Below are 8,832 nucleotides of genomic sequence, written 5' to 3' on the forward strand. Positions count from 1 at the left end.
CTGGGTTTGGGAGCCTGATGCTCTGTTCATACCCCTAGCTACCTGGGAGCACCTCAGTAATTGTAATTATTCTCCCATTTGTGGGTCACCCACCTGGTGGTATGGGTCTTGACTCTCTTGAGATTTTGTCCTTCCTTCTTGTCTTGCTGAGATGCCTTCCTTATGTCTTTAGCTGTAAAACATCTTTTATGGTAGGTCCCGGCCTTTTTCATCAATTGCTGTTCTGTAAACAGTTGTGACTTTGGTGTGCCCATGAGAGGCATCAAGCTCTGGGTCTTTGAATGCTACCATCTTAGACAATCTCTCCACTTCATTCTTAAATCATATTATTTAATTTTTCTTAGTATCTCATTTGATTAGCGACAGTTGGAAATTTATTATCACTCATGTTTACTTCTCCTGTTTTAAAAAATTGAATAGTGCATTCATTCATTTTGAAATGAAGGTAGTGACCTGTGAGTTTCCATAACTCAAAAATCAAGGGTAGGACAAAAGCCTTTTCTACCTGTGTTACCCTCAAACTCTGCTCCCCACCCCAGCCTGGGGATTAACCTCTTGCACCCATGCTCACCTTCTGTTTTTGGACCCTTAACCATCACTGCATCTGTATGTGTGTTGAAAAAGTGACCTCTAGTCTTTCCAGTTTTTGTTTTGTTTTTTGGATTAGAGAACAGTCCTACTATGAATGTACATTTACTGGTCGTCTGAAGTCCATATATAAACCTGTCAAGCACATTACCAGAATTGGAATTGCTTGTATATACACTTTGATAAATTTTAGAGACAATGGTAGAACAGAAGTAAATTGTGTTTCAAATCCCACAATATTCTCACACCATGAAAACCGTTCCCTTTTAAATATATTTGTGTGTATTTTATCTTTATGCCCATACTATATTTCCTGGAGATGGGTAAGTGTTATGTTTCTTGCTAGCACATTTACCGTATTGTTCAGTCAAGCATTTAGTGGTTTAACATGCTCATATTTCCATGAACTTGCAAATACAAGATCTTCTCTCACACTGTCTTTTACTCCCTGCTGTTTTATATTGCCCTCCTAATTCTCAGTCCTGGACTTTCTTTCTGTTCTTCATCAACCTGGATAAGTTATACTATTTTCTCCCTTATTCAAGGCTAATAGAATAGAATAGAACACCCAGAAATAAACCCTGATATATGGCCAAATGATTTTTGACAAGTTGCCAAGACTTTTCAAAGCAGAAAGGATAGTATTTTTAACAAATGATGCTGAGAAGTCTTGTTGTCAACCTGCAAAGGAAGGAAGATGGACCCTTACCTAACATCATATGCATATATTAATGGAAACATATCAAGAAACTAAATATAAGACCTAATAAAATAAAAAGTCTTAGAAGAAGACACAGGACAAGAGCTTCATGACATTGGATTTGGCAGTGTTTTCCTCAATATGAAATGAAGGAACAACAGAGGTAGAGCTAACAAAAAAATAAACAATTTTCAGTACATAATTTAAAAAAAATGTGTATCAAGGAGATGTAAACAGAATAAAATGGCAACCCACAAGATAGGAGAAAATATTTGAAAGCCATCTATCTGACAAGAGATTTCTATTCAGAATATACAGAGAACTCCTACAAGTCAACAAAAAGCAAACACCCTGATTCAAAAATGGATAAAAGACTTGAATAAATGGTTCTTCAAAAAGATGTACAAATGACTAAGCACTTGAATAGACTCTCCATATCACTAAATGCATGTTTATATATTTGTGTGCATGCATACACACACAAGCACACAGACACATACACAAGCACACAGACACATACACAAGCAGAAAACAAGTATTGGTGAGGATGTGAGGGAGTTGGAAGCATTGTGCTATGTCAGTGGGAATGTAGAATGATACAGCTGCTTTGCAGCAGAGTATGGCAAGTTTTCAGATATTGAAAAATAGAATTACTACATGATCCAGGAATTTTACTATGAGGTATACCCAAAGGAATTGAAATCAGGGTCCTAAAGAAATATTTGTACTCCAGTGTTTAGAGCAGTAATAATCACAGTAGCTAAAATATGAAAGCAACCTAAGTGTTCATCCACTAGATTCTGGATAAACAAAGTGTGGTATACCCATATAATACAATATTGTTCACTGTTAAGAAGGAAAAGATCTAGGAATATGCTACAGCATGGATGAATCTTGAGGAAATTTAGATACCAAAATGCCATTTTTGTGACGTTTACTGAGTCATAACAATACAACTACTTATTTCAATTATATGGGGTACTTAGTGTAGTCAAAACCATAGAAATTGGGAGGGTAATGATGCTTTTCAGGTGGTTATGGAACAAAAAGGAAAGTGATGTTTAAAGGATATAGAGTCACAGTTTTAAAATGTAGAAAAGAATTAGAAAGACAGATGGCGATGTTCATCACCCAGTAAAATGAATGTATGTAATCTCATTGAAAGGTGCACTTTATAATAATTCACATGTTATATTTTATGTTATTTGATTTTACTAACATACAAAATTGGGAAAGAATGTAATATGAGGAAAGGGAGTGGACCTGGGATAGAGCAGAGAGTAATCAGAAGGGTGAGACACTGCATATGTTGAAGAAGAAGAGCTGAGAGTCTTCATTGGACAGAAGAGACTTTATTAAAAAGAAGAAAAATACTCTGAGGGTGTATTAAATAGATATCTGTGGGTGTACTGCTATCTCCCATGGGTTATCTTAAAGAGTCTTTAATAAAGTCCATAAGGCTTGCTGAGGCTTTTTTAAAACCTGGATTCCCTAGGAGATAATTAGAGGGTGGTACTTAAGTCTATGTCTAGGTTGACAGATTTTGCAGGGAAGACGAACCTGAGAACAGTGGAGGTCCAGAGAATGTAAGTACATGGAAATTCGAAAAAACATAATAAAGAGAATAAGGAAAACTTTGGACTTAGAAGGTCATGTATTACTGAGTCAGACCTGAGGTTTCTAAGGAGTTGTATACAAAGTTGCTCTTTGGATTACTTGTTGATAAAGATAAGTGGAAAAACTAGAGTCGATTCCAAGTGTAGGTAAGATATAATGAGAGGATGGAGGTGGAAAGTAGGGAGGCCCAGAGAAAGGTGGGAAGGTCATATTGGACCACGATGGTGGTAATATCCCGTAGAACAGATGGTAGGGCAGACTATGGATTCATCTTTTTTATTTTGGCTCCCCACCTCATCCTTAATAATTCTTTGGGAATATTTCATTGCTCTGTGATGCAAGTACAGAATTCGAGTGAGGAGAATACACCCTCAGAGTCCAGCTGTCTGAGTCCTCAGTGTGCTTCAAATGATGGAGAGTTATTGCTTCTTTATGAGAAGAGTTAGTACCTCGTAGCTAAGCTTAAGCTGGAGCTTATGCAATATTGATTCCATTTTGTATATACTGCTGGCATGGAGGTTCCTCCTCCTCTTTTCTTGACCATTATAAAATGAATATTTCTCAATATTTGGGTATATCAGATAAATACATTAAGTAAAGGAATCTTATATATTGCTCCCTGCATAATTAGCTCTTTCTTATTTCTCTTTTACCTTTAGTAAATTAGCACAGGGAGAGACCTTGAAATGTTCTAATCAGGAGAGATTAGAACATCGTATTTCTAGAGAGGTTGGTTGCATAGAGCAGGGGTCCCAGTGAGAATCAAAGCTTCTGTTTCTACTTGGAAGTGTACCTGTATAGAGTAGAGGGCTCCAGGAAATATCCTAGAATATTGTAATAAGAAGGGCAGGATCTGGTACCAGATCAGTGTACTGTGAAATGTTTGTCAGTCATCTGATGTGAGATTCTTAGAGCCAATCCCATATGGTAGGGCTGAGTGCACAGTGATCAGGAACCTGTGAAAGCCTCTGATTGCATGTTAAAGGTGAAGCTCTGATTTTGGGGAGAATTTTGTTACCTGACTGAATGTCACCCTTCTGTGGGGATGAGATTCTGTGCTTTTCCTCTCTTGATGACCACTGACTGAAAATCATTAGAGGATCATGTCTAGAAAGATCATTATTTAATTTCTTAAAGAAGACAACATAGAAAACATATTTATCCACTTTTAAATTGAGGATCAAGGGGAATGACATCAGTGAAAATGTCAGAGTAGGGAGCTCTGGCTTGTGTCCATCAGCACAAACACTGACATACGTGGTAAAACTTGTCAGAATGATCTTATCAACACAAGAAAGTTTTCTTTTCTTTTTCGCTCTGTAGATTTATCTTTCATTGAAACTTAACTTACTACAGGATGTGGAGAATAAACAGGGAAGTAGAACCTGTATTTCCTGATGGGAGAATCACTAAGTCACATTAGCTGTTCTGAGCTATGTCTTACTCACCATGACTGTAATTAAAACAAACAAAACACTTTTTTTTTGTAAGTCAGTTCTGACAGTTCCTCGTTAAAGACAAGGTAACAGATAGAGACTTAGATCTACCAGAATTGAGCAAAATTTTGATTGTACCTGTGTTGAATATATGAGCATGACCTGCTACAAATCTTCATTATACTTATTGCCACAACTGACAAATTCCCTTTTTCCACTCCTGATATGTTGCATGTAAGGAATGCATAGGTCACTAACCCCAGATGGTCACAGGTAAACTCTGCCACATGTATTACTGCATGTTTTCCACACATTGTCGAGTATCATGCCTGCAGAGTATCTGGGCTTTTCTTTTTTCTGGATAAAGGTTAGATAATCACCTAATTTTATGAGAAATATATAAATTGTATTTGAATATTCTTCAGGTTTTTATTTGTCCATTCTCTTTCAAGTCCTAAGTGCAAATATTAAAGTGATTTCCAAGAGGGTGGTAAATAAGACAGCTACATTTATGCTCTGAAATTAGCAATAAAGCATAATAAAATTGTAAATGCCTTAATGTGTGATTAATATGTAGATACTTATGTAAATGCAATTTTAGTAATGCTTTGTGGAGAGCTTCAGAATCTAGGTATTAAAAAAAAGAAGTAGGAGTTCTTGAAACTCTCAGGGAATTATAGAGAAGTCTTTGTGTCTATAAATATCAATCAGAAATAATGCATATTCTCAGAAATAAACTAGGCATAAAATTGTAGGAAAACACTTCATGAAATGAAAGAGCATGTGATGGCCATACAAGAAAAAAGAATATTCTCAAAGAATAATGAACAGTGTGGAGTTTAGCAGAAGGGTAATACAGATTCAGAGAGTAATACTTTGGAGAGCCTAATTATGAGTTCCTCATATTTCATCTTTGGAGAGACGGTAGTCATCTGAAATATGATGTTATAAGATGACGTTAACATACTTAAATACTTTCGTTTAGAAATGACTATTAGAACCAGAATAAATGAAAGAGAACACAAAATTATGTTTTTGTTGATTTTTGAAGATCTCAGGTGAGTGCTGATAATTTAAAAATACATGATGTCTTTCACTGCAAAGTAAAGGAGCTCTTACAGTGGAGGATTCCTGGACTGAATGTCAATATTATGACATAGTGTGAGTGTGTTTCATGTTTGGTAATTGCAGTCATTGTTGCTTTTGTTGTGGTCATCCATTTACAATGCTTGGTGTCAGTTGATTTCTCTCTTGTAAAAATAAAATACAGTCTGTGTGTGTGAAAAAAAAATACAGGATTTCTTGATAAAATTGTATGGAATTTGAGATCTGGAAAAAAGCATTTCTTTTCTGTAATGCTAGGATGCTAATTGGACATTTTTGCAAGAAAGAGATTTCAGGATGCAAATCTGGTGTCTCTAAGGTGGGAAGTCAGTTCATGGCAGAACATTCTATTAAACATGTGTGAGTGCAGAAATATTTCTTTGGAAGGAAGAGGTCACGAATCCCTTTTTAACAGTTAGTGGTTTATAGTATACTGAATAAGCAAAATGGCTATTTCTGAATTTTAGAAAAAAATAATATAGTTTTTCTGCATTTATATAATGAAGCTGATGTAGAATATCAAAAATTATTTTGAAAAACAATGTAATCAATTTGACATAATTCGTATATATTGAACCTGTGGTACACACACACAATAAAACTTACATTCAAAATATCTTTTGCACTTAAGTATTTTCTAGTGTAGTTACAATGTTGTGGATTTTTTTAATACATGTTTATTGGAGTATAATTGCTTTATAACACTGTATTCGTTTCTGCTTTACAACAAAGTGAATCACCTATATGTATACATATATCCCCATATATCCCCACCTATATGTATACATATGTCCCCATATCCCCCCCTCCTGAGGCTCCCTCCCACACTCCCTATCCCACCCCTGTGGGGGACATAAAGCACCGAGCTGATCACCCTGTGCTATGCGGCAGCTTACCACTAGCTCTTTTACATTTGGTAGTGTATATATGTCAGTGCTACTCTCTCACTACGTCCCTGTCTCCCCTTCCGCCCTGTGTCCTTAAGTCCGTTCTCTACATCTGTGTCGTTATTCCTGCCCTGTCACTAGGTTCGTCAGTACCATTTTTCTAGATTCCATATGTATGTGTTCGTGTACGGTATTTGTTTTTCTCTTTCTGACTTACTTCACTCTGTATGACAGACTCTAGGTCCAACCACCTCACCAGTGGGGTTGCTGGGTCATATGGTAGTTCTGTTTTTAGCTTTTAAGGAAACTCCATACTGTTCTCCATAGTGGCTGTATCAGTTTACATTCCCACCAACAGTGTAGGAGGGTTCCCTTTTCTCCACACCCTCTGCAGCCTTTATATATTGTTGTGTTAATTTCTGTGTATATATACATATATATATATATATTCTTTTCCATTATGGTTTATCACAGGATATTGAATATAGTTTCCTCTGCTATACAGCAGGTCTTTGTGGTTGTCCATCCTATGTAGAATAGTTTGCTTCTGCTATTCCAAAACTCCCAGTCTTTCCATCACTCTCTCCTTGGCAACCACAACTCTGTTTTCTATATTTTTGTGTTTGTTTCTGTTTCACTGACATGTTCATTTGTGTCCTGTTTTCTATTCCACATATAAGTGATATTATATGGTATTTGTCTTTCTCTTTCTGACTTACTTCACTTAGTATCATTATCTCTAGGTCCATCCATGTTTCTGCAAATGGCATTATTTCATTCTTTTTTTATGTCTGAGTAATATCTATTGTATACATATACCACACCTTCTTTATACATTCATTTTTCAATGAACATTTAGGTTGTTTCCATGTCTTGGCTATTATAAATACTGCTGCAATGAACATCGGGTTTTATGTATCTTTTTGAATTATAGTTTTGTCTACATATATGTCCACAAGTGGGATTGCTAGATCATATGGCAACTCTCTTTAGAGTTTTTTTGAGGAACCTCCATCCTGTTTCGCATAGTGGCTGCACCAACTTAAAATGCCACCAACAGTGTAGAAGGGTTCCCTTTTCTCCATACCCCATCCAGCATTTGTTAATTGTAGATTTTTTTAATGATGGCCATTCTGATCAGTGTGAAGTGATACCTCATTGTAATTTGGATTTGCATTTCTCTAATAATTAGTGATGATGAGCATCTTTTCATGTGTCTATTGGCTATCTGTATGTCTTCTTTGGAGAAATGTTTCTTTAGGTTTTCTACCCATTTTTCCATTGAGTTATTTGTTATTTTGTTATTGAGTTGTATGAGCTGTTTGTATAGTTTGGCAATTAAGCCCTTGTCTGTCTCATCATTTGCTAATATCTTCTCCCAGTCCATAGGTTGTATTTTCATTTTGATTATGGTTTCCTTTGCTGTGCAACAGCTTATCAGTTTGATTAGTTCCTGTTTCTTTTTTGCTTTTACAGTAAGTCCCCTACATATGAACAAGTTCTCTTCCAAGAGTGCATTTGTAAGTCCAATTTGTTTGTAAGTGCAACAAACTTAGCCTAGGTACCCATCTTACACAGTCGGCTATATGGTATTGTACTGTAATAGGTTTATAATACTCTTCACACAAACAATACATAAAAAACAAACACAAAAATAAAGAAAACATTTTAAATCTTACAGTACAGTAACTTGAAAAGTACAGTAATACATTACAACAGCTGGGATACTTGGGCTGGCATTGAGGGAACAGGCGAGAAGAGTTACTGATTAGAGGAGGGAGAGGAGGTGGGAGAAGGTAGAGGTAAAGGATTATCAGCAGTAGGAGACAGAGGTCAAGCTGCCATTTCACTCATACCTGACGTTGATGGTACAAGTTCTGCTCCCTTGCTGGATTTAATTCTATCTACCCTCTTGAAAAAGTGATCCATTGATGTCTCGGTCGTAGCTCTTTTTTTTCTCATCATAGATGACAAGGTAGCACTGGATTTCATTCTGAATGGCTGCGCCACCTTTGGGTACCATTCTAGTTTCGGGTCCTGTGCCTCAAAACCTAACAGTGCTTCCTCAAATAAAGAAGATTCCCTTGCCATTTTCTGTGTCGTGAATCTCTTCAGTTCTTCAGTTACTTATTCTTCCTCCTGTCCCTCTTCATCCTTTCTCTGGGCCTCCAATTCCATCAGTAAGCTCCTCATGTTGCACAGCAAGGAGTTCAATGAAATCGTCCTCTTGCAGATCTAGTTCCAGCTTCTCGCTGAGGGTCACTACGTTGCTGAAGACTTCTTCAGACTTCTGATCTACCTTCTCAAATCCACAAAAATCATGAACTGTGGGCCAAGGTTCTTCCAAAGCCCATTCATGGTGACCACCATACCTTCACACCATGCAAAGTCAATGTTTTTATGGTTTTGTAGATGTTATAGTCCTTCCAACGTTGTCCCTAGGTTGTTCCTGATTTGTCACTTACCTTTACTGCCTGACAAAAAGTGTGACATAAATAAT

Source organism: Lagenorhynchus albirostris, chromosome 2 (assembly GCF_949774975.1).
Source record: "Lagenorhynchus albirostris chromosome 2, mLagAlb1.1, whole genome shotgun sequence".
Taxonomy (NCBI): Eukaryota; Metazoa; Chordata; class Mammalia; order Artiodactyla; family Delphinidae; genus Lagenorhynchus; species Lagenorhynchus albirostris.